General features: G+C 37.4%; 2 long non-coding RNA genes across 2 annotated transcripts in view; one reads left to right on the top strand and one right to left on the bottom strand.

Annotated features, from left to right (window-relative positions):
* Window positions 1–6,267, top strand: part of LOC145723040 (uncharacterized) — a 217,066-nt gene extending 210,799 nt beyond the window's left edge. Inside the window, exons 4-5 of the long non-coding RNA XR_014147763.1 lie at window positions 3,514–3,558; window positions 6,144–6,267. This is a non-coding gene — a long non-coding RNA (uncharacterized LOC145723040). The remainder of the gene's footprint in view (window positions 1–3,513; window positions 3,559–6,143) is intronic.
* The window catches only part of LOC145723037 (uncharacterized), a 57,114-nt gene that overhangs the window by 17,899 nt on the left and 14,280 nt on the right, over window positions 1–24,935 (bottom strand). The gene's annotated exons all lie outside the window — the stretch shown is intronic.

Here is a 24,935-nt window from a genome sequence, read left to right as displayed (position 1 = left end):
GCTTACCAGAGCACATACCCTCCCCAGTGTCTATCACCCAGTCACCCCATCCCTCCCACCCCACCCCCCACTCCAGGAACCCTCAGTTTGTTTCCTGCAATTAAGAATTCCTCATATCAGTATCACTGATCATTTTTGACAAATGCCATAGGGTTTTGCAATGTGTACAAAGCAATCTCTGAATCAGCTCAAATAAAGAAAAACCTTTAGTGTGGAGCCTTTTATGGGGGTTCCAAACAGATCAAATAGTGACAATTTTCTGAGCATGAGACGTTAGGGGATCTCCAAACTCATTCTGCTCTGCTAGGCTGCTGCTTTTTGCAACTACTATATTCTCAAGGTTATTGGTCTTCAAGGCTATCATGGAGTTGGAAAGAAGGGGCTGGGAATAGGGCAAGTTAAAATGCCATAAAATTTGCTATTCTTACCAAGATACAACCATTGTTTCTTGAAAAAATGTTCCTGAGATTTTGTAAGCCTTGGGTTAATTTCCAGAATTCTTGATTTTGCAATTGAATTCTGAAAAGTTGATTGTGACAATTTTCAACAGTGTCCTTACTGTTTTTATGAAGGACTAAACTTTTAGAGTTTCTTATTCTGCTATTTCAGATACGTTTCTCATCCAGATTACTTTTAATAATAGCCTCAAACATATTGTCAAAATTGCCTTAAATCCACTTTAAGTCAGTGAACTGTTGTTGTTTGCCTATAGAATAAAATAAAATGCTCTATCTAGTTCAGTGTTCAAAATTCTCAATATTCTGACCTAACCAATCTTCAAAACTTTTTATATAACCTTTTTCCATAACCTTTATATAGGTATCCTTTTAATATATCCTTTTTTAAACCTATTTTATATATATAAATAGAATTTGTGCCTGAAATAGCCCAGATGTTGGATTTACTCAAAATGGACTTTCACCCTTTCAGGCAATCCACTGATAATTTACTTACTTCAAACTTTTCACAACAATTTCTTTGTAAAATGAAAGGTACATATATATCTGGAGTGCCCTTTGTATCTTCCATCTCTGCATGGCCAAGCAAAAATGCTACCTATTCCCATGAAGATTTTGCTTAGTAACCTAATCATAAATACTGTCTTTAATAAACTCCTAAAGTAATTGTTTTTTCTAACAAGTATAGCATATTCTATTATGTTTTCATATCCTACTTTATAGCAACTTTTTTTACATTTCTGGTTTGTTTTCCATTAGAATAAAATCTTAGAAGATAGGATAATATTACATGTAGACTTGGAAATATGTCAGGCATTTAATAATGCCTTCTGAATGATTGACTGTATATATTAAAAAATGAATAAAATATACATAAATGAATACTATTATCTTATATCTTTTAGAGAATTATTTCTAATTTTTATTTTTCCCAATATTTTCTAATAGCGTCCCTTGTATATAAGAATGTATTAAATTACTAATATGAATAAGACACTATTTTATTATGTTTAGGTTGAATTACACTTACTGTAATTTCCACATATTTTAACATTTTAAATATTTCCAGAGATGCCTGGACAAAGATGTTGACACAAGTAATTTTTAACCAAATTATTTTCTAAGGTCAAATATTTATGTTTGGGATACATTATCTAGTATAATAAAACACTTCAGTCTTTTTTAGTGCGTACCTAAATCATATTGAATATAATCGGTGTTATGGATTCCCAACAAAGAACATTCATATCGTATAGCCTGAACTACTATAGTCATTTCATTTGTTGATTGACATATGCATAAAACAGGCAAAAGCAATTACGTTGACAGAATTTTTGATATGTGAAGCATCAGAAGAATGAGAATCAAGAACCATCAGCTGTCAATCCATGAGCAGATGTCATCAAAAAGGACTTTGACTCTGCTAAAAAGACACTATAGTCCCTCTGCTACTAGATTAAAATCCCTCTTGGGAAAATTTTCTTTTCTTTGTTTCTCAAGTACTGTTAAATGATTTACTTTTGAATAATGGAAGATACAGTCTAAAGTTTACTCAAATTCTTACTGCAAAGTATAAACAAATAATATCTTGATTGGATTAGTAATAAAACATAAAAAAAATAAGGTGAATCGTGCTTGGAGATTACTGATAATATAAACTTAGAATTTTTTTGAATACACTTGTGGCTAGAATTTAAACTAAAGCAATATAGCTTCTTTTTTGTCAGTTAATCTTTCTTCTCAAATTTTTCCTTTCATTAAAAATCTGTAAGATGGTTACAATGGAGCTTTTCTATATCTATCCTAATGATTGGCATTTTCTGAAAAGCAGCGCCATGCTAGTATTTATTTTGATACCCAACCTTTATAATGGGACATGAATGCATTAAGTTTTCACTTTCCACCCATTTGAAGATTTTAGAAATAAATATATAATCCCAAGAGGAGGTACTAGGGATTTGCTTTTGTAGTCACTATGTCTGTATTTCTTCCTTCCAATTTCATCATAAAAACGGTTGTCTTTTAAGAGAGACAGGGAATTGAAAATGTTGCTCAGGGAGGAGGAGATCCAAGAGGTATCCAAAGAAAGATGGGAACTTCCCAGTCAAAGCTGATGTCACAACACAAAGACAATAAAACATCCTCTATCTTTAACATAACATTATGACTGTGTTTTCCAAGGAATTACTTCATGCTCAAATTCCCACCAATAAAGGGAAATTATTGAAAATATATTTGCTAAAGAACATACACAGCAATAATAAGAAAAGACCCTTGTCTGAGCATCTGGGCCTCACAAGATCTCAGGAACACTACACAGTTGGGCTCATAAAAACAGGAATGCAGGGGCGCCTGGGTGGCTCAGTCGTTAAGCATCTGCCTTCGGCTCAGGTTAAGATCCCAAATCCTGGGATTGAGCCCCGCGTTGGGCTCCCTACTCAGTGGGAAGCCTGCTTCTCCCTCTCCCACTCCACCCGCTTGTGTTCCCTCTCTTGCTGTCTCTCTCTCTCTGTCAAAATGAATAAATAAAATCTTAAAAAAAACCCAAACAAACAGGAAGGGAGTTTGGGAAGAGATGTGGATATTGAATTTCCAGATCAGCAGTGGGTCTGTAGCTCTCTCTGTGTTTGACTATTATGCTGACTTTGGTAAATCTTGCCTCTGCTTCTATTGCTCTTGCCTCTGACAAACACCTTCTCTTGATTTGCCTTTTCATTTCTTCATTGCTTCAATTTAGTCACAGTCTCTGCTTCCTCTCAGTTGCTGCTTATTAATTACTCTTCCTCATGTCTTCTGCTTATTGCCATTTTTCCCTATATTTTGGCTTCTGCCCCCTGCCACCATCCAGTCACCTCTAGGTCTTCAATTCAGATTCCCAGAATTCAAATACAGGTCTAGGATTAAGGGCACAGGAGGAGGCTTGAGATTTTAACTGCATGAGGGAAAACCTCATCCTTTGAGACTGAAGGGGAAAAAGGTGAGATAGATACTTCTGTTGGTTTGGGGACAGGAAGTTGAGAGCAATCATGTCTAATGATTTTTGTCTCTTTAACAGAGTAAGAGACAACACTGTCTGCTAAGAGTGAAGCACGGGGTTCAGGTAAGGAGCTTATAGAGTTGTGGAGGTTTGGACTAGTTTTAGAGGGGAAGCTGGCCAGGAAGAGGTGAAACAATTGACAGGTGGAGTTGAGAGCCGAGGTCTGAGACCAGGTGGGGCCAATCTGCCAGTCCATTTGCATAATGTGCTTTCTTTCTGATTGCATGATTTCAGTACAACAATGCCACCTCAACCCCTTCAACTCCCTGGTTAGGGACGATGAGGACAGATGAAAGGCTGCTCAGGACATCAGCCACTTGCACTGAGAGAGAAGAAAAGTTAGGAAGAGGCTGGGGTGATGGAGAGGTCAGGGGCTTCCAGTCCTTGAAGTCCTCCCAATCCACTTGAAGAATTGGATGCCAATGCAGAAGGATGGGTGATTAGGTCTAAAACGTAGGACACTGGAATGGGGTGAGCCAGATTTCAGAGGTGATGCCATGATGTGGTATGTGTGGTAGATTAAATCTGACCACAACTCCTGTACAGCTCTTCTTTCCACTCTGCAGCTGAGCTGGCCTTTGGACTTGCTCTAATCAACTGGACAAGTTCTGGAGTCTGAGCCTTGAGAGGCCTTATGGCTCCTGCCTTTCCTCTCTTGGGACACTGCCCTGGGACTGCCATAGCATGAAAAAGCCCAAGATGAAAGAATCTGGAAAGAGAGACCCAGCCATCCCAGCTGTCTCAGCTGGGCCCATCCCATACCTGTTGCCAACCAAATGCAGCCACAGGAGTGAGCCCAGTGGACACCAGCAGAAGGACTGTCCAATCAACCCACAGACTGATGAAAAATAATAAATATTTGTAAAATATGGTATATTTTTTAAAATAAACAAACCTGGCATGTCTGAGGCCCAGGTGGTAATCCAGAGCAAGTAAGAGATGCAGTCAGAGAGGATACAGGGCGAGGAAGGTGATTGTGTTAAAAATCACTGTAAAACTTGGACTTCTGCTCTGTGATGCAAAGTCATTCAACAGATTCATGCAGGGGAACGACATGATCTGATTTGAGTTTTAAAAGGATCATTTTTATGAATAGCTACAATAAGACATTACATGTAAATATGATGTGACATTGCTCTATTAGTTCACTGAAGACTGATTAGAATATGAATACAAAAAGTATGGGTTTGGCAGTCACATTAATTGACTACTGTTGACAGCTAAATTGGATAATTTGAGTCCAGATATAGAAATTTTGGCTTTGGTTTTTGTAGATGAGATTTACATTCTCATTAACTTAATTTTGCTTCTACATGCCTCTAGGTTACCTTTCCCAGTATTATTTGAGTTCACAATTTTCACAAATTTTCCAGAGTAGAGCCTAGGTCAAGTAAGAAACTATAATAATGCAGATTTCTGTGTAACAGTAAATCTTTTTGAGATTTCAGAGATGTATTCTATAAATATAACCAAATGAAATCATTTTTTTACAAATCAGAAATTTTTAAGTAACTCATAAAATCTTTTTTTCTAAATTCTGTCAAACTACAATTTAAAAAAACCCATCAGTAATACAATGTTTGGAATAATAAAGCTAAATGAAAAATGATGTATAAAAGAATCAGAAAATGCTGCACCATTTTAATTTACATTTAAAACCTCCTACAATGACCTCTCCTTGAATATGGCAACATATTTTAACAAACAACTAAATTCTACTAAAATCAGTACAAGTTACCTCTAATTTTTGAAGCAGCAAGATACATGACACAATTTATTTTTATATTCAATTATCTATGCCTAAAAATATAATAAAATGCTGAGTTTAAATTTGGCCAATATGACCTCAGTAATGATTTTGCACAACTCCATCTTAAGGCATTATCTCAAATTTCTTTCTTGAAAACGCAAGTGTTGTCAGGAAGAGGCTTAAGTAATTACAAGGGTAAGAGGGGAAATCGGAGGGGGAGACGAACCATGAGAGACTATGGACTCTGAGAAACAAACTGAGGGTTCTAGAGGGGAGGGAGGTGGGGGAATGGGTTAGTCTGGGGATGGGTATTAAAGAGGGCATGTTCTGCATGGAGCACTGGGTATTATACGCAAACAATGAATCATGGAACACTACATAAAAAACTAAGGATGTAATGTATGGTGATTAACATAACAAAAAAAGAAATTATAAATCAAGATAACATTTGGTAGTGCAAAACTCACAGTCTGGAAGGAAATAGATGCTCAAAAAAATCACTTCAGCATGATTTTAAGTCATTTCTCCAAGATTCAGACAAATGTTTATAGCAGGGTAGTACATTCAAATATTTTTGGTGTGTGTGCTTTTTTTTTTTTTTTTTAAATTCAAGGTAGTTAACATATAGTGTAGTACTGGTTTCTGGAGTAAAATTTAGTGATTCATCACTTACATAAAACACCCATTGGTCATCACAACAAATGCCCTCCTTAATACCCATCACCCACTTAGCCCATCCTCTCACCCATCTCCCCTCCAGCAACCTTCAGTTTGTTCTCTATAATTAAGAATCTCTTATGGTTTGTTTCCCTCTCTGGTTTTATCTTATTTTATTTTTCTTTCCCTTCCCCTATGTTCATCTGTTTTTTTTTTTTTTTTGAAAATTTATTTATTTTAGAGAAAGAGAGCACAAGTGGGAGGGACAGAAGAAGAGGGAGAGAGAATCTCAAGTGACTCCACGCTGAGCACAGAGCCCAACACAGGGCTTGTCTCACTCCTGAGATTGCAGCCTGAGCCGAAACCAAGAGTCCATCGCTTAATGGACTGCACCACCCAGGCACCCCTCATCTGTTTTGTTTCTTAAATTTACATATGAGTGAAATCATATGGTATTGTCTTTCTCTGACTGACTTATTTTGCTTAGCATAATACACTCTAGTTCTATCCACATCATTGCCAATGGCAAGATTTCATTCTTTTTGATGGCTGAGTAATATTCCATTGTATTTATATACCATCTCTTCTTTATCCATTTACCAGTCGATGGACATTTGGGTTCTTTCCATACTTTGGCTATTGTTGATAGTGCTGCTATAAACATTGGGGTGCATGTGTCCCTTTGAATCAGCATTTTTGTATCCTTTGGATAAATACCTAGTAGTGCAATTACTGGATTATAGGGTAGTTCTATTTTTAACTTTTAGGAAGCCTCCATACTGTTTTCCAGAGCGGCTGCACCAGTTTCCATTCCCTCCAACAGTGCAAAAGGGTTACCCTTTCTCTGCATCCTCACCCACATCTGTTGTTTCCTGAGTTGTTAATTTTAGCCATTCTGACTGGTGTGAGGTGGTATCTCATTGTGGTTTTGATTTGTATTTCTCTGATGATGAGTGATGTTGAGCATCTTTTCATTTGTCTGTTGGCCATTTGGATGTCTTCTTTGGAGAAATGTCTGTTCATGTCTTCTGCCCATTTCTTGAATGGATTATTTATTTTTTGGGTGTTTAGATTGATGAGTTCTTTATAGATTCTGGATACTAGCCCTTTATCCAATATGTCATTTGTAAATATCTTCTCCCACTCCATTGGTTGCCTTTAAGTTTTGTTGATTGTTTTCTTTGCTGTGAATAAGGTTTTTGTCTTGATGGAGTCCTAATAGTTCATTTTTGCTTTTGTTTCCTTTGCCTACTAGACATGTCTAGTAAGAAGTTGCTGTGGCTGAGGTCAAAGAGGTTGCTACCTGTTTCTTCTCTAAAATTATGATGCCTTCCTGTCTTACATTTAGGCCTTTCATCCACTTTAAATTTATTTTTGTGAATGGTGTAAGAAATTGATCCAGTTTCATTCTTCTGCATGTTACTGTCCAGTTTTCCTAGTATATTAAAATATTAATTTTTTGTGTTACATATCTTCCCATTCCCATATTCTTTTTTTTAAGATTTTATTTATTTATTTGAGAGAGAGAGAGATAGCAAGAGAGAGCACAAGCAGGGAGAAGAGGGAGAAGCAGGCTCCCCATTGAACAGGGAGCCCCACTCGGGGCTCAATCCCAGGACCCTGAGATCATGACCTGAGCCAAAGGCACATGCTTAACCAACTGAGCCACCCAGATGCTCCCCTCCCCCATTCCCATATTCTAAGGGCTTTTAAATTCCTTGTCTTAGATAAATTTGCTGTTAGCAAAGCAATAGTTGCTTCAAACTTCTATTTTGCACAAACTTTTATTTTCAAGTTTTCACTAACTTTCAATTCTGGGTGTTATTTTCCTAGAGTTTGAGCTGTTGCACTAATTATGCTAGGAGGACACAAAGGAAGACCAGGGGCAGAGTGGGGCAGAGAAGCAGATAGGTGGACAGGTGAAACTTATCCAGCCTGAATAGTATAGGGTACAGGTCTGGCCTTTACTGGGATCAGCACCTATTACGTGATTTGACCTCAAGGATAGGTAGTATAGTACATCAGGGAACCTAGACATTTGTTTGGGTGACCAAGGTCACTAAAGATTGGAGTACATCTAGTACTGTCCGGAGAAAGCATTGCACTGACCATTCTGGGCAATTAAACGTCACTTGAGTTTTCTTCATACCTTGGTGACTTTTACACAACTCTAGGTAGCAGGAACCCCAATATTGACTGAAATTGAATAGCCATCAATTTACATAAAATGTTAACTGCAGATTTCTGTCAGATAGGTGAACCGGCCTGGGCTGTCTTACCCAAAATCAACTCTCAAAAACTTGGGAAGAGTGCAGTGCACAGCTCAGTAACTACCCCTGACAACTAGATAACACAGCAAGAAAACTTTGGCGAGACTGACTGCTTCCTTGAACTACTTTATGTTGGGTGATGAGGTGTGGGGCATTGCAGCCTGGGGCAGAAGGAGGCCAAAGGCAGCAGCCAGAGGAAAGACTAGGAAAAGCTTTTAGCATATGTAAGGAGATCAGCCTGTGAAGTGAGTTGCAGTATTTCCCACCTAGATCGTTAATGTGTTTTTTAACTATTCTTAAGTCATGTAAAAGTTTTGGAGGTCAGGGTGTATGTTTTTAAAGCTCTCTTTTTCTTTTATGGCATCTTCACTTTGGTCTTATCTAGAAAGGCTTTTCCTCAGTCCAAAGCAATGAAGACTTTTCCCATATTTAATTTTAGCACTCTTAAAGTGTTAATTTCTATATTTACATTTTAATCCATTTGGATTTTATTCAGGTGCATGGTAAGAAATATAGATCCAAATTTATCTTTTTCCAGATATTTATGAAGCTGTTCCAGAACTATTTTTTAATTATTATTTTTAACTATGTTAAAATACACATAATAGGAAATTTACCTTCCCAACTATTTTTAGGTGTACAGCTCAGTGGCATCAAGTACATTCAGATTGTTGGGCAACCATCACCACCAGCCTTCTCCAGAACTCTTTTCATCTTGCGAGATGGAAACTCTATACCCATTAAATGATAATTCTCCCTTCTTCCCTCAGTCTCTGGCAACCACCATTCTACTTTCTGATATTTCACTTAGCAAAACATCCTCAGGTTCATCCATGTTGTAGCATGTGTCAGAATTTCCTTCCTTTTTAAGACTAAGTAACATTCCATTGTATGTATATGCCACATTGCCTGTATCCATGCATCTGGTGATGGACTCTTGGATCATGTCCACATTTTTGTTTTTGTGAATAATGCTGCTCTGAACATGGATGTACAAGTATCTCTTCAAGTTCCTGCTTTTAATTATTTTGAGTACATATCCATCGGTGGATTTGCTAGGTCATATGGTAATTCTATTTTTAATTTTAATTTTTAATATTTAAAATACACATGTTTATGTGTGTGTATACATATATATACAAAGCTTCACTATCCACCTAAAAACACTTTAAAAATAAATACTAACAAATATTTCTTTAAAATTCGTATGTAAATATGTAATATATATACATACATACATGTACATATATAGTACCAACTGCAAATTAAAAAAAAACAGGCAATTTTGCTACTAGGTGGAAATTGTACTTCTCACACATTAGTCAATGCATTAAAGAAAAAAATGAAGTTCTAAAAATTTGAAAGAGGAGGTAAAACTATTACTATTTGCATGGAATAGCAATACTTTAGATATGTATACCTATATAATACAATAAGCATACAATATAATAGGTATGAATCTATATAAAATGTAGTATCAATACTTTTATGTAAGTATGTGTGTACAGGTATGTATTTTTTGAGTATATATAAGCATAAATATATTTATATATATAAAATTATGCTGATGTGTGTATATAAATTTCTATATTAATTTTAGAGACATATTTATTAGCATTTATTTTTAAAGTGTTTTTTAGTTGGATATTCAAGCTTTGTTAAAGGCATTTTTAGTCACCTTGGAGCAAATTAAAAGGTATCTCTATTTTGCTGCATTAAATATGATCAAAGTCACACTGATAATATTCCAAGAGTGAAGCTCTTTGCATTTCTGAAAAACCCACATTATCACGGTGTATATGTATTTAATATATGATGCTGAATTCCACTTGCTAATATTTATTTTGAATTTTTTCATCAATTGATCTATAGTTTATTTTAGAGAATTGTGGTATTAATGTTGTATTGCTTTATGAAAAAAATTGAAAGCATTTTTACCTTTCTGTGCTCTGAGAGAGTTTAAATGACGTTGGATTCTGCTCTCTAAACATTTGGTAGAAGTGTCCTGTGGAATCACTGGAACCCAAGGCTTTGGAAGGGAGGGGGATTAGCTCACTTGCAACTTTCTCTGTCCTTCTGTGGAAATTGCACCTGTTTCAATATATTACAGACTGCTTTAATTAATAACATTTTCCTCGAAAATTATCCATTTCATTCAAGATATTTATTTGAACTGCCCTCTGCATTAACAGTTTCCCAAGAAAGCTTTAAGATCTCTAGCCAGGAAGATTTTTTTCTCTGACTTTGAAAATTTTGATTTCTGTTTTTATTGAATTGTGATCCAAGAATATTATATTTATTATTTTACTTATTTGAGATTCATTAAAGTTTGCTCGGTGGTCTTTATAATTGGTCAATTTTTGTGTATTTTCTATGGGCAGGTAAAAGAAGATACATTCTCTATATTAAGTTGTAATGTTAGATATATATATCCCTCAGATTTACCACATTGATTTCGTTCTGTAAGTCCTTACATTTTTTTGTACACTTGGTATGTCTTGGAACACGAAAGACACAAACCTCCTCATATAATTGTTTCTGTATATTTCTTTTCATATCTCCTTTAATTTCTGCTTTATAAAAATTTTTGATATATTACTTGGTGCAAAGATATTTACAAATGTTACATCTCTATTATGATTTTATCTTTTGACATAATAATGTGTGTTCCTTTGTCTGATTTAAGAATTTTTAGCCCAAATTCTACTTTGTCTGATAGAGAAAGATGTATTGCACTTGCTTGGTATTCTACTGGCCAAACTTTTCTTTTAACATTTTGAAATTACTTTGTTTAGTGTGACAGCTGTATGCAACAGAGTTGTTTTTTGCTTTGTGATACAATACAAAACTTTTTAAATAGGTGAATTGAGCCTAATTACATTTACGGAAACCACATTTCCTTGACTTTATCTCGGTTGTATTATGTAATTTGCACTCTTTCTGTAATTTTAAGACTTTCACTGTGTGGTCTGTTTACGTTGTTTTGTGCACCTGTGTGTATGGATAGCCTTTTCTTGTGGTGGCTGCTATATCTACACAGAATTCCTTTGGTTCCCTTTCAATTAGGTAAGTCTTATTTATTCCTTACTACCAGCAAAAATAAATCTCCTCTCCCTTCATCACTCAAATTTATTCTATAGTATTATCATCCTTTACCTGTGTATTCTTTAAACTTCTACTACTGTATTTATCAACTTTAATTGATGTTGTTTGATTCTCAATAATTAAAGATTTGGAAATTAATTATATCATTTCATTTAACCTCTCTTTGTTTCCCATTTTTTGATAATTGTATCATTTCCTCTTTGTCAGAACAGATGGCATGTATGTTTCATTTGTCACTCATTACTTTTCTTTCGATTTCAGCTTAAATTATTCAAAGTTCTGTAGCTGTCTTTTGCTATAGTTTCCTGAAAATATGTTTGGCTAAATGTTGCTCTCAACTTTTCCCAGAAGAGCATCTTTGAATATGAATATAGTTTCCTGAGTTTCTTTCCCCTACCCCCCATTGGCTTTTCTTACTTGAAAGACATTTAAATATGATACACATTAGGTAGTTTTGGTGGCACGAGGGAGAAGGAAGAGTAATGGAATAAGAATGTGAATAAGGGGACCTATAATAATATAACATAAACCGTGGTTAAAATGCTAAATACTACACCTGACGAACACCTAAATTTGAGACCTGAAATTTATATCACTCAATATCATCATTCCAGGCAGCAAATCTTTACAAGTCCAGAGATGAAGTAAAACTGTGTGTCTTAATTTAAAATGATACTAATGGGGGCGCCTGGGTGGCTCAGTTGGTTAAGCGACTGCCTTCGGCTCAGGTCATGATCCTGGAGTCCCAGGATCGAGTTCCACATTGGGCTCCCTGCTCAGTGGGGAGTCTGCTTCTTCCTCTGACCCTCCCCCCTCTCGTACACTCTCTCTCTCTCAAATAAATAAAATCTTTAAAAAAATAAAAATAAAATAAATAAAATAATACTAATGTACGAATTGTAATTAAAGGCAATAAACATTCATTAGGCAATATACCGTGCAGCAACATTAGGCAATATACCGTGCCGAGGTGCAGCAGGGGGGAAAAGGCAGACTCTGACCCTTCCCCTCTTAGAGCTTTTTTTTTTTTTTTTTTTGAGAAAGAGTGTGAGCAAGAATGGAGGGGAGGGGCAGAGGGAGAGCGAGAGCGAGAATCCTGAAGCAGATTCCCCACTGACCAGGGAGCCCACTGCTGCAGAGCTTGATCCCAGGATCCTGAGATCATGACCTGAGCCAAAATCAATAGTCTGCCGCTTAACCAACCGAGCCACCCAGGCACCCCTGAGAGAGAGAATCTTAAGCAGGCTCCATGCCCAGCATGGCCTGACATGGGGTTCAATCTCACAACACTGAGAGTGACTGAGCCACCCAGGCACCCCACTTTGGAGCTTACATTTTCATTGGTTAGAAGTATTTGTACCTCAAAGCCTTTCTTTACATAATCCTTAGACATTCTGTTCTCTGAGTCTGAGACAGGTGCAGAATTTTAACAAAATGTATTTATATTTGTAAAACATCTTTTAGTTGTAGAAAACTATATACAAGTCATTTATTTCCCTCACAAAGTGCTGTTTTTTGAGAATAATAGTGCCAGCTGTGTATGTAATAAAATATATCAATCAGTAAATAAAACATCGTATTTTACAAGTAATGATTAAGATCTACAAGAACCGTGTATGTTGATGCTAGCTTACCTAAATTAGCCAAACATGTAGGTGACTCTAATTACTTATACTTCTTAGGTATTTTATTTAGTAACACTTTTTTTTTTTTTTGCCTCCTACAAGAAAAGAGGGAAAGGAATATCCATTTTAAATGGAATTGGAGAATGGTGAGCCTTGCTTTACTGGAAACTATTCAAATCCTACTTACATACCGTTCATCAACACTTGATGTACACCTATATTTTAGTTCTTGCCACATGATGCTGAAATTCTCTATTTCTGGGCCCAACTCTCCAACTGAAATATAAGCTCATCCATGGAGGCAGATGCAATGTCCTTTCATCTTTGTATCTGCTGTGCTTGGCCATCATAGGCCCCGTCGTAAGTTTGCTGCCTTGCACTGCACTTTTCCACGTGATGGGAGCTGCAATGATACTAGATTTGCTGTGAAAATGCTTATATAAATAATAGAATACTTCCCAGCTCGGTCTGCTCTTGTGTCTTTCTCCAAGCACAGCAAAGTGCTTTGCTTATTATTTCCAGATGTGGGTGGCCAGACCTGCCTGGCAGAGAGGAAACTAGGTCCCAGGGACCACGTAGGTTATCTGCAGGGAGCCCTGCATCTCAGTTCCGTGACATGTCATCCCTACGTGAGACCCCCTACAGTGCCTCGCACAGCATGTGTGCGCAGAAAGGGGGGACCCAGTCCAGATCAGTGGCCAGTCTCCCCTGATTCCCAGTCCCCTAGTTTTACCATGATGTCAGCCTCATACTGAATGCTTTCCTTAAATTCTCTCCCTTGAGCTTCATACAATTTAGTCATGTCCTAAATAACTAAGAAGTGGAAAATGTATGCACAAGGGATTGGCATTTTCTGCCAGGCAGCTGAAAATAGTGTGCCATCAAGATGTGAAACCAAACAGAGTCAGTGTCAATAATGTGAAGTAGCAGGAAGTGGAAGGTCAATGAGAGAACGAGCCCTCATGTGCTCCTGGATGTGGGCTAGAAACCGATAAACCTACAGAATCCGAAGACCCGAGAGATAGAAAGAATTTCCAAAGTCAGCTAGAACCCCATTCAGACAGCCCTTCTTCATGGCCCACGCAGAAGGCCATCAGGGCCATTCTGGAACAATTAGTATCTCTGCTCCCTAGGATTTGACTCCCCAGAACTGCATGTGATAATTGAGACCAAGGAATAAATGCATACTAATTTATTACATTTTGTAATACACAGAGGTAAATTTTAATTATTGAGTCAATGACCCAACTAACTGAATTTAAAAATACAGCTTTGCCTGAAATGCACAGACTCTTTTATACCTTGTATTATGTGAATTAATCCCACTTTCCTTTCTAAAGTCGCATTATAAATAGAAACAATTCCTCCTGACTTCTAAAACCCCATCTTGTTTTTCAAACTTTTTTTTTTTAACTAATGCACAGTAAGAAACACATTTGCCATCACATCTTGATACAAACACATACACACACATAAAACTGAAATTCAAACAAAGCTTCACAGGACAATACTCACTAGTCTTGTGCAGCCTGATGTTTTCCATTATCTACTCTCCTTCATTTTTGTTTTATGAAATCATCAACACTTTAATTTTTGCTCATATCAGGTGTACATTCTAAGCAAACTGTGGCCCTGCTACACAGGGTCTTTACACCAGGGGCCGCTTGCATCTAGAACATTGTCCTTCCTTGTGCCACGTGGAGAAACCAGATGCCGGTTCTTAAAGCTTCCAACCAGAAGGATACATTCGACTCACAGACATTGGCCAAAGCAAGCGCATGGCCAAGCGTGATGTTATTAGGTTAGGGAAGCATAATCCTCCGTCAGAGAAAATTTGCAGACATTTGTAAAAAATAATGCAGCCTACCTCAGAGCTTTACATACATACATAATTTCCTTTAAACCATACAACTCTTAAATGACAAAGCCTGGATTCAGAGCAGACCTGTGATATATAAACCCATTCTCATAACCTGGATATTTTTTATATCTCAATAGACTGTTTTCTTTTACAAAGATCTCCTAAAACCTAAGAATAATGATAATGAAAACACAAGCTTTATCATGATATTCTTATTTTATTATTTAAAAATAATTATTGTCCTAATTCTGTAAAAGATTCAAATCTTCAGTTTGGAAAACAGTATTCCATGGAAGTTCAAAGAGGTTCGGAAGGTGGAGAATTGTTTTCCATAATGACTGATTCAAAGAAAATAATATTAAGAAACTAATGTTACGAAGTCATGAGATACCAGGAGCGATGAGCAAACACTGCATTCAATTCTACACACAGGTGATAAAAACTTTTTTCAGAAGAAAAAAAATTGTCTACACTTAAATTGATTTATGTGTGAGGTAGCTGTCTTTAAACAACCACCACAGGAATGTGGAATAAAAAGAAATCCCTATTAAAAATATTTAAATTGTTAGCAATCATCTATTTTTCTGCAATTTTATTGACTTTTACCATTGAATGATAATAATTTCCCGCTCTTTTTGAGCATTTACAATGGATGAGGCTTTGTTCTAAGTGCTTTACATATTTTATCTTAATTAACCCACACCGTAACTTCTAAGGCCGGGAATATTGTTACCTCCATTTGAGAAATATGAGAACAGATGGCAGAAGTTAAGTAGGTGCTTACGGTCACTTGGAAGTGGGTGGTGACACCCAGGCTCTCAGACTCTGGAGAATATGTTCTATTTTTCTAATTGTGATAATATATAAAATGGCATAAAGTTTACCATTTTAACCATGTTTAAGTGTGTAATTCAGTGGCATTAGGTACATTTTCAGGTCTTTTCTGAGCCTGAAACTTTCCCTGGACATGAGCAATGACTTTCTGAATTCCCCTTTATATGTGATTGCTTTTGGATGCGCTAATCTTCAATTTTCTGGCTCCCAAAGTAGAAAAAGAGAAAAATGAAGGGTGAGGAGGAACCAAAACCTGGCACCTAATCTTCAAATCTCCTGAAAGTTACTCCATCAGGGAGAGGAGAAGTTTGCAACCACGGCGTTGAAGGTTGCAACAATAGCTGCCCATCTCTGTGCTGGCACCTCCACACGAGAAGCATCAATCAGCCATGTGAAAACAGACCCCCAATATTTGGAGGACAGGATCCTTATTGCCCACCCTGACACCTGCAAGCTACATGCAAACTCCTTCGGGAACACACGCATGGCTGCCTGCTGTGGGCTGTGGCATGGGGGATGGGTAGCTGCTGCCGTCCTAAGAACTGAATTGGCCAAAATTCAGTACAGTTTACCATCCAAGACTTCCCTTAGATATTGCAAGCTTTCAAGAGACTCCTGAGTTCCAAAAAAGTCACATCAGACAGATGCTGCCACTGAATAGTTGTCTAGGCGGAGAGTCGGATTCCCGGTGCCTCCTACTCTACCCCGTGAACTCCTCGAGTGTGTGTTCTTAACTACTACACTCTGTAGGGTTGAGGCTTTTTTTTTTTTTCTCCCCTCTTCCAGGCAAAATTTAGGAGTTGGCCTCTTGATACGTGGGATAAGTGAGGTAAAGAAATAATTGTCTGGGGGCGCCTGGGTGGTTCAGTCGGTTAAGCGTCTGCCTTAAGCTCAGGTCATGATCTCAGGGTCCTGGGATCAAGCCCCACATTGGGCTCCCTGATCGGCAGGGAGCCTGCTTCTCCCTCTGCTTGCTTCTTCCCCCTGCTTGTGCTCTCTTTCTGTCAAATAAATAAATAAAATCTTAAAAAAAAAAAAAGAAACAACTGTCTGGACTGTCAAAATAAATCAAACTCTAGACTTGACCCTGGGCTCGAGCTTCGCGTCAGTCCTGGAAACACTGCGATTTCCCAGCCCGGGCTCCTGCTGAGCTAAGGCTTTGCCACAGCCCTCCTTTCCCAGTAGAGTTAAGATAGGCCCTGCTATGTGAATGAGGAAGGGAGCTAATTTATTTCCTCATTTTCCCTAAAAATTTCATTTACAACACTCATTTCCTTTCAACACCACCTAGGAGTCTGGGAAATAAGGGAAAGGGGATATAGCTTTTCCCAAATGCTGAGGACCTTTAAGTGTAGTTCTGCTGACTGTCTCCTTAATGTCCCTCTGTCCCCCTTCTCACCATGACAGCTAGCCTAAGCCAGTCCTTCCCCATCTCTCTCCTCAATTATGTTTTCTCCTAACTGCTTTCTTGCCTCCACTCTCTCCCCTTCTAACTGATCTTTTACACAGGCACAAGTGGGATCTTCCAAAAACACATGTCTGATCATGTTACTCCTCCACCTAAAAACCATGTGCTGGGGACGAGAACACAGATACTCACTCGCTGTCATCTGTGATCACCATGAGCCGAACGCAGCCTGACCCTCCATTACTGCACACTCAGGTGATATGTTGAGGGATAGAGCCCACCGACAAGCACTTCACTGCTCTTAGAAGGAGAGAAACTGAGCTATATGTAAGCAGTATGGATAGATTTTTAAAACTATGTTAAAGGAGAAGAGTAAGAAGCAGAATGAGACAAACAGAAACATGCCATACATGTATATTATCTCTGTAGCATTCTTGAAAAATGTTTAGCTTGAATCTAACCACAAGGAAACAATCAGAAAAATTAAGTATGTGGGCTTTTGAGAAAATAACTGGCCTGTGCCCTTCAAAGATTCAATATTATGAAAAAAAAAACAAAGCCTGAAGATAGTTCTAGATTATATGCAACTAGAGAAAAAGAGGGCATGAGCTTTCATCTGTAGTGTATGAGCTCTGAAGAGATTTTTGGATCAGAACACACACACATATCCACACAGCTATAAAAGTATAATTGGGGAAATTAAAATGTGGGTATTTATTGGTTAGTAATACTGCGTTGACTTTCATATCTTTAGATGGTATAGCTGAGGACAAAAGGAAAAAATCAGACTCACCTTGAACCAATAAGCATGATTACCCCAACACTTCACACTCAAATTTAGCTAGAAAACATATAAACAGATAATAAAAACTTCCTAGGACAATCAGAATGGAATCCATATTCCTTGGCATTGTCTATGAACCTTTCACAATCTAGCACCTAGCAACTGCTTCTGCCAAGTTCTCTCATTCTTTCCCCTGTCTACCCACATGGGGAGCTCGAGCAAAGAACAGTGATTCTTACAGGCTACTATGCTCATTCATGGTTCTGTTGTTTTGTTCATGCTGCTTTCTCAGATGAAAATGCTATTCTCCTTTTGTTATACAGCATAATCCTATTCATTTTTCCACACTCAATGGCTTATTAAAATGTTTCTGCTCCTTCTGTCATTTTTTTTAACTCTAGTATAAACACAGATACACACATACACACGTGTGCACACACACCTTCCCCTTAATTATATCATAGACTCTATAACTGTTATTTGTACTGATGAGTTTATGTCTTTCTCTCCATTCCAGATTAAAATTCCCTTAAGATGGAGGCTATTTTTTATTCTAGCTTGTTTTCCCCAAACTGAACACAATGACCAATAGGCAGATGTTCAATAAATATTTGTTAAATAAATAAATGGAGGAAAGGAGAACATCATGGTCTCCTTCCATAGTCAGGCTGCTGACCAGAAAGGTGAATTGTTTCACAAGGTCACCAAGCTAACAAATGAGTCAGCACTAGCTAAATCCTATAACAGAGCTCTCTGATATAGTGCATTATGTAATCATGCTGTCTTCACTCATTTTCAAACATTCATTGACTGCCCATAATGTGCTTGAAATTGTTCACAGATCTGGGAAAATAAAGAGATGAGTAAAACACAGTTCCTATACTCAAATGTCTTAAAATCTAGTGGAGCAATAAAACATATCACATATTTATAATACTGTAGGTAATATCATGAAAGAAAAACAATAAAATGTTTGAGAGGTTCAGAAGAGAGGTTAGCCCAAATGTAATGTGGGGAATAGAAAAGTTTGAGAGAAAATATTTGGCGTGGATCTTAAAAAATTCATGGAAAGGTGGGGAAAGAGGGGGAAGAGAAAAGAAATAGTGAAGGAGATACCACAGAGACAAGACAAACTGTGGTTTAAGGTAGGTAAGAAAGAGGAGGGAGTGAATGCCTTTCATCTTTTCCCTCCCACTCCATTCCTGTAGCCATCATTGCCTTAAGTCTATTCTGGTTTACTGGTTGCTGTGCCACCATATTGGTTCCATCCTCCTTATCCAACACCCTTCAATTAATTTTCCACTCTATCTCATGAATCATCTTTCAAATACAGAAATATTAACTAATATTTCGCTTAAAACCCTTCAAAGTTGGGGCGCCTGGGTGGCTCAGTCGTTAAGTGTGTCTGCCAGGTCATGATCCCAGGGTCCTGGGATCGAGCCCCGCATCAGGCTCCCTGCTCTGTGGGAAGCCTGCTTCTCCCTCTCCCTCTCCCCCTGCTTGTGTTCCTTCTCTCGCTGTGTCTCTCTCTGTCAAATAAATAAAATCTTAAAAAAAAAAAAAAAAACTGTCAAAGTCAATTTTCACTTCAGTTTAAAAATTACACACCTTGACTTGTTATGGAAACTTTCTCATAATTTCCCCACTGCTGGTTTTGTAGCCTCAGCTCTTGCATATTTCTAACGTGGACCTTAAGTGTCAACCATACCGAACTCTTAAATGTACCTGAACATCCTAAACTCATCCTTCCATATCTTAGTACATACTGCTCCGTACCCTGCACACCCCCTGTTCCCCTCTCTTTTTCTTTGCCTTCCTAACTCATTCCTTTTAAAAACAAACATTTACTAAACATTCACTATGTGCCAGATATAGCACTAGATGTAGAGGTACAGCTGCAAGCACGATACTTGTCATTCCTTTCCTCATGGACCTTGCGTACATTGTCTTCTACAAATAGGTTCCTCATGGACCTTGCGTACATTGTCTTCTACAAATAGGTTCCTCATGGACCTTGCGTACATTGTCTTCTACAAATAGGTTCCTCATGGACCTTGCGTATATTGTCTTCTACAAATAGGTTCTTGAACCTCCAACTAAAAATTGATGACCTCCCTTTGGTGTCCCCAGTAACGCCTCATGTTTAAAAATTCTTTCCTGTCTTCTGCATTATATCTGTTGCATTATAATGATGTTTATTTTATCTAGTATCGATGGTACTTTGTGATATCCTTGAGGACAAAGATCTCTCAAAGATCTTTTAAAAAAATTTCCGTTTTCTAAGTACCTTAAACATAAAAAAAATATGTCTTTCAAGTGAATGAGGGGAAAAACTATTTCCAGATCTATTTTTAAATTAATTTATTCATTCAATAGTTATTTATATGGCATTCATTATTCAACGTGATGGGGATATAAAAGAGAAGAAAACAGGGAAAGTACCATACTCATGGAACTTACACTCTATTGGGAACACCTTGAATTACCCTTGCTAAAATTACATTAGGCCTGTCATCTACTCAATATCTATTCCTGTTCTCCTTACTGACAGAAAGCTATGTTTTCAGAGTGGCACTTTACCCACATAGAAACTCCTTTGCCATTTCCCTTGAAGGCCAGGGTGATCAATGTTATATATAGGAAAGTTTTTGAGTGAGGTCTCCAAGAAAGCATGGTAAAGGCTGACTCTGTCAGCCCATATTGCCATTTACCTTCCCCCCCGCCTTCTTTATTCCTGGAAACCAAATATAATGGTTGGAGCTATAGCCACCATCTTGTTACCCCAAGGATGAAAATCAAGGATGATGGAGAAGGGAGATGGAAGGAAGCTGAGGTGTTGAGGACATTCTAGAGCCACTGTACTTTTTCTGGACTGCCTGCCTCCAGATTTGAGTGAGAGAGAAATACCTCCCTATCTTGTTTAAGACACTGTACTTCAGGTGATAGCAACTGAATTAAATTCCTAAAAAATACAGTAGACAATATGAAGCTGTTTAAAATATTTGAGAAGGATTGACAGAGGAACCAGATGGGAGACTAGAATGATACTTCAAGTGAAAGACAACTTGATTGTTTTAAAGTCGTATGGTGAAAGGTAGAGAAAAAAGCAGATGCAAACGATATTGCAGATCTTATCTGAGGAACCAGCCAAGGGAGAAATCAAAAACAAGATGACAAAGGGAACTAAGGGGGTTGTATATAGGTTGGAAACATTGTCAGACATGGGACTGTTGAGGGTAATTTTATTTGGTAAGACAGAATCAAAGTCATTTTGGGTAAACTGGTATTGGGAGGCCAATAAGATATCCATGAGGTGATGTCTATGAGGTTCAAAGACATTTGGGAATGAAGTTCACAGAGAGGTTTGGATTCAAGATTAATATTTAATACGCACACAGACTCATCATGGGAATGTTCAATGTTGCCACGGGAGAGTGAAAAAGATAAGAAGAGGACCAAGCACTGGTCTTTGAGGAGAAACAAGCATGAAGACGCAGCAGGAAGAGGTGCCAGAGATACCCTTTTTGACAGAAGAACTGAAGCACTCAGTGTCATGTAACAAAACAAAACAAAAATGTGGTGTTATGTGTTCCTGCGTACACTTCAGTAAACTTGATCATGTTTATATTGTAGCCTCTTTGAAGGTAAAAGATAAAGACTCTAGCTTAAGAAATATTTTTAATCATCAGATTTCCCAGCAAAATCTAGTACAGAGTTGGCACTGAAAGTTTTGCTATTTTAGTTTCTGTTGATTCACTCAGGACGGGGGCAAGTCTCCATGCTTTGCAGACAACCAGGCGCTTTTGGGTATTTTCAGACTGCTGATGCTGAACTTTGCATGTAACTTGCTCACTCTTTGGGATACTTTAGAAGTGAAGTATAAATATTTAAAAGGGAAAGGGTTGTTATTGTGTTTTCTTTGATTGATATAGGTGAGGAAGGAAAACCTGAACATTTAGAGATATTCTACATGTTCTGCCTTTAAATCAACTGAAATAACTTCAACTCCAATCACCTCCCGGTTGTTCTGGTAATCAGTCTTTTTTAAGGTGACATCTGATGTAACATGTATTCTACATTATTATTTTAATACATAGTGAGATTCTGAGAAAAATAGCTTCTCCTGGCATACCCGCAAGAAATCAGTAAATTTTAAAATAAGCAGACTGCTATAAACATGGACTACCATTAGTCAGAACAAGTTCCCTCAATTTGTAGATAGGAGAGATCTTTCTCCAAAATGATATGAACTGGAAGTGAAATTTTCCCAGCCTTTTACTGTAAAGGATAACAACGGCAGAGCCCAGAGTATATATGTACTTATTAGCCTCAGAAAGCTTGAAAACCTGCAAAAATTGCACTCACAGAGGTTCCCATGATTTCCACATCGTAATCTATCCTACTTTACAACCCTAATCTGGTTTTGTCCAGGGCTGCTATATCCCAAGCCCCTTGGTGCTTCCACTGAGTTCTTTCTGTCATTTTACATGTCTGTGTCCTCCAGAATCCCTGAGCATTAGTGCTATTATAATCTCTATTAAGGAGAAAAGAATATATGAAAATATGAAGATTTCATCTATACTATGAATAGGCCACTGTGTTTTGCTTACATTTTTTTTGCTAATCTCTTGAGGCCCAGTAACATAATTACTGGGAAACATCTTTTGATCTTTAACTTCAAATTTCCTGTAAGTATCTAGTAGAGTTACTTGGCATTTATTCATTCCTATAAAGCAGAAGTTAAGAGCCCAGAGCTGGGTTCAAATCTCTGTTCTTCTGATTACTGGCTGTGTGACCTTAGGCAAGTCACTTTATCACCCTAGACTTCTGTTTTCTTATTCACACCATGGAGACAAAGAAATACCTGGACTACAAGCTTTGCAAGCATCAATGTATGTAAAGCCCTTTGTAGAGGCAGTTCCCAGATCGCAGTAAACCCTCGCAAAATTTTAGCAATTGTTTTTTAAATATTTATTAAGCAATTTCTACTCATAGAACACACATATATTTTGCTGTGGGAAATAGAAAAAACAAACAAACAAACAAAAAACGGTCAGTGCCTGGTCATGATGACTGTGTTATGATAGATGATGACTGTGTTATGATAGTGATGTCTCTTCGGAAATACTCCATATTCGAAATTCTAAACCATATACTGCATATAATTAAAATCCAAAACAAATACCTGCATGGAAAATAAAGTGTGAGACTATCCTGTTCATCTCAAGTGGAAGACTCTCAACCCTGAATATTTATTTCATTGGCATGTGTGTTTGAAGTTGTTTCTGTTGGTTTTTATTTTTCCCTTTGTTTCTGTTAGTTCCAGAAGAAGGTACTATTGCCAGTAAATGAGGCCACACACTGCTGCTTTGCAGGGTAGCATTTCTATAGCCGTTAAGAAAGGCAAAGCTTGATATGTCTTTATACAAATATGAGAATTGCCAATTATTGACTTTCTCAGCCCATTCGGTGCTACATTCTTTCAGAGGTGGGGGGAAACCTCAGCAGATCTCTCTCTCTCTCTCTCTTTTTTTAAAGATTTTATTTATTTATTTGAGAGAGAGAGAGAGCATGAGAGGGGGGAGGATCATAGGGAGGAGCAGACTCCCCGCTGAGCAGGGAGCCCAATGAGGGACTCGATCCTGGGACTCCAGGATCATGACCTGAGCTGAAGGCAGTTGCTTAACCAACTGAGCCACCCAGGCGCCCTCAGCAGATCTCTTGATAGCGCTCTAGGGCACTGATTCGAAAGAAAATGGTTTCCAATGGAATTTTATTAAGTCAAATGGGGACAAGCTGAACACAAGTAGGAAATGCTAGAAAATGGTATGAAAAATAAAGTCTGAACATGCCCAGTCAGTGTATTTTTAAAATTATATCTACTTTAAGTCCACAATTTCCTGTAGTCTTTAGGAAGATTTCAAAGAGAATATTTAAATGCATGTTCTTTTCAATCCAAAAATTAGCATGCCATGCAGTAGATGAAAAATCATTTTCTTTCTTCACATGTGGTATATTCACACTGCTTTTATTTGCAATAAAATTAGGATGAATACTTACCTTCCATGTTTCAACTCAAATAATTTTCAATATATGATGATGAGTTCAGTATCCATGAGCTGTGGCCAAAGATTTCCCTTTATATTGCAAATGGGTAGACATAATGTTTCAAAGTCAGGAAATCCTTGAACTTTCATGTTTTTTGTTCACAGCAGTTAGATACCCTCTGAGAAATACATCTATAAAAGAATATCAGGACTGCAAAAGCAAAAGTAAATGGCCCTATATGCCACTTGTAATACATAAACTTGTAGATAAACCAAACAAATGAATTTGGGGAAAAAAGATGATTTAAAGCATTAATGGAAAATGATGTCTTTATTCATTCTTTTGACTGAGGATACAGTACGCTAGTAGGTTTCAGGTGCCAAAAATAAAATGGCAAGTAAGACAAAACCTCATCCTCCTGGAAATAAGAATCATAATGACACTAATGTCTAAAAATCTTCTAGGTACGTACACTTAGATGAGTTAAGATGCCTAAGGGTATCTCCATGCTGGAGGCAGAATTATCTTAGAGTCGTTTCTGTTTTATTATTTTGGTGCTTTGAATAAGCTGTGGGTCTTTCTATATAAAGAAAAATATCAACTAATAACACTATCTTTCTGCCTTTAGATTCATAATATCTGCATATAGAAAGCATACACAATGAAATGTTATAGTCATAATATTTTCAGACATTGTTTATGCCTGTATGTGTAACCTTGATCTTAATCTAATTAAAAAGGGTAAGTTCTGGGGCACCTGGCTGGCTCAGTTGGTAGAGCATGTGACTCTTGATCTCAGGGTCCTGAGTTCAAGCCTCATGGTGGGCGGGGAGCCTACTTAATTTTTTAAAAATAAGGTAAGTTCTGGCATAATGACAATAACTTCATTTAATGTCTGTTCACAACTGAAACTAAAGAAGTGAAATGGTTATTATAAATACAAAGGGTAATTATATGAGGGCTAGTGATTTAAATCAGATGTGATGGCTGGAACTATAGCAGCTTTTTGTGACCAAGTAGCAACATCCTGATGAAGAAGAGCAAACATGTTGAAAGTGGTAGAAATAAATAAACTCATATTGGTTTAACTCACTGTCA

This window comes from Leptonychotes weddellii, chromosome 8, assembly GCF_054177405.1.
Source record: "Leptonychotes weddellii isolate Sample4059 chromosome 8, ASM5417740v2, whole genome shotgun sequence".
Classification (NCBI taxonomy): Eukaryota; Metazoa; Chordata; class Mammalia; order Carnivora; family Phocidae; genus Leptonychotes; species Leptonychotes weddellii.
This window is presented reverse-complemented; position numbering and strand designations above follow the sequence as displayed.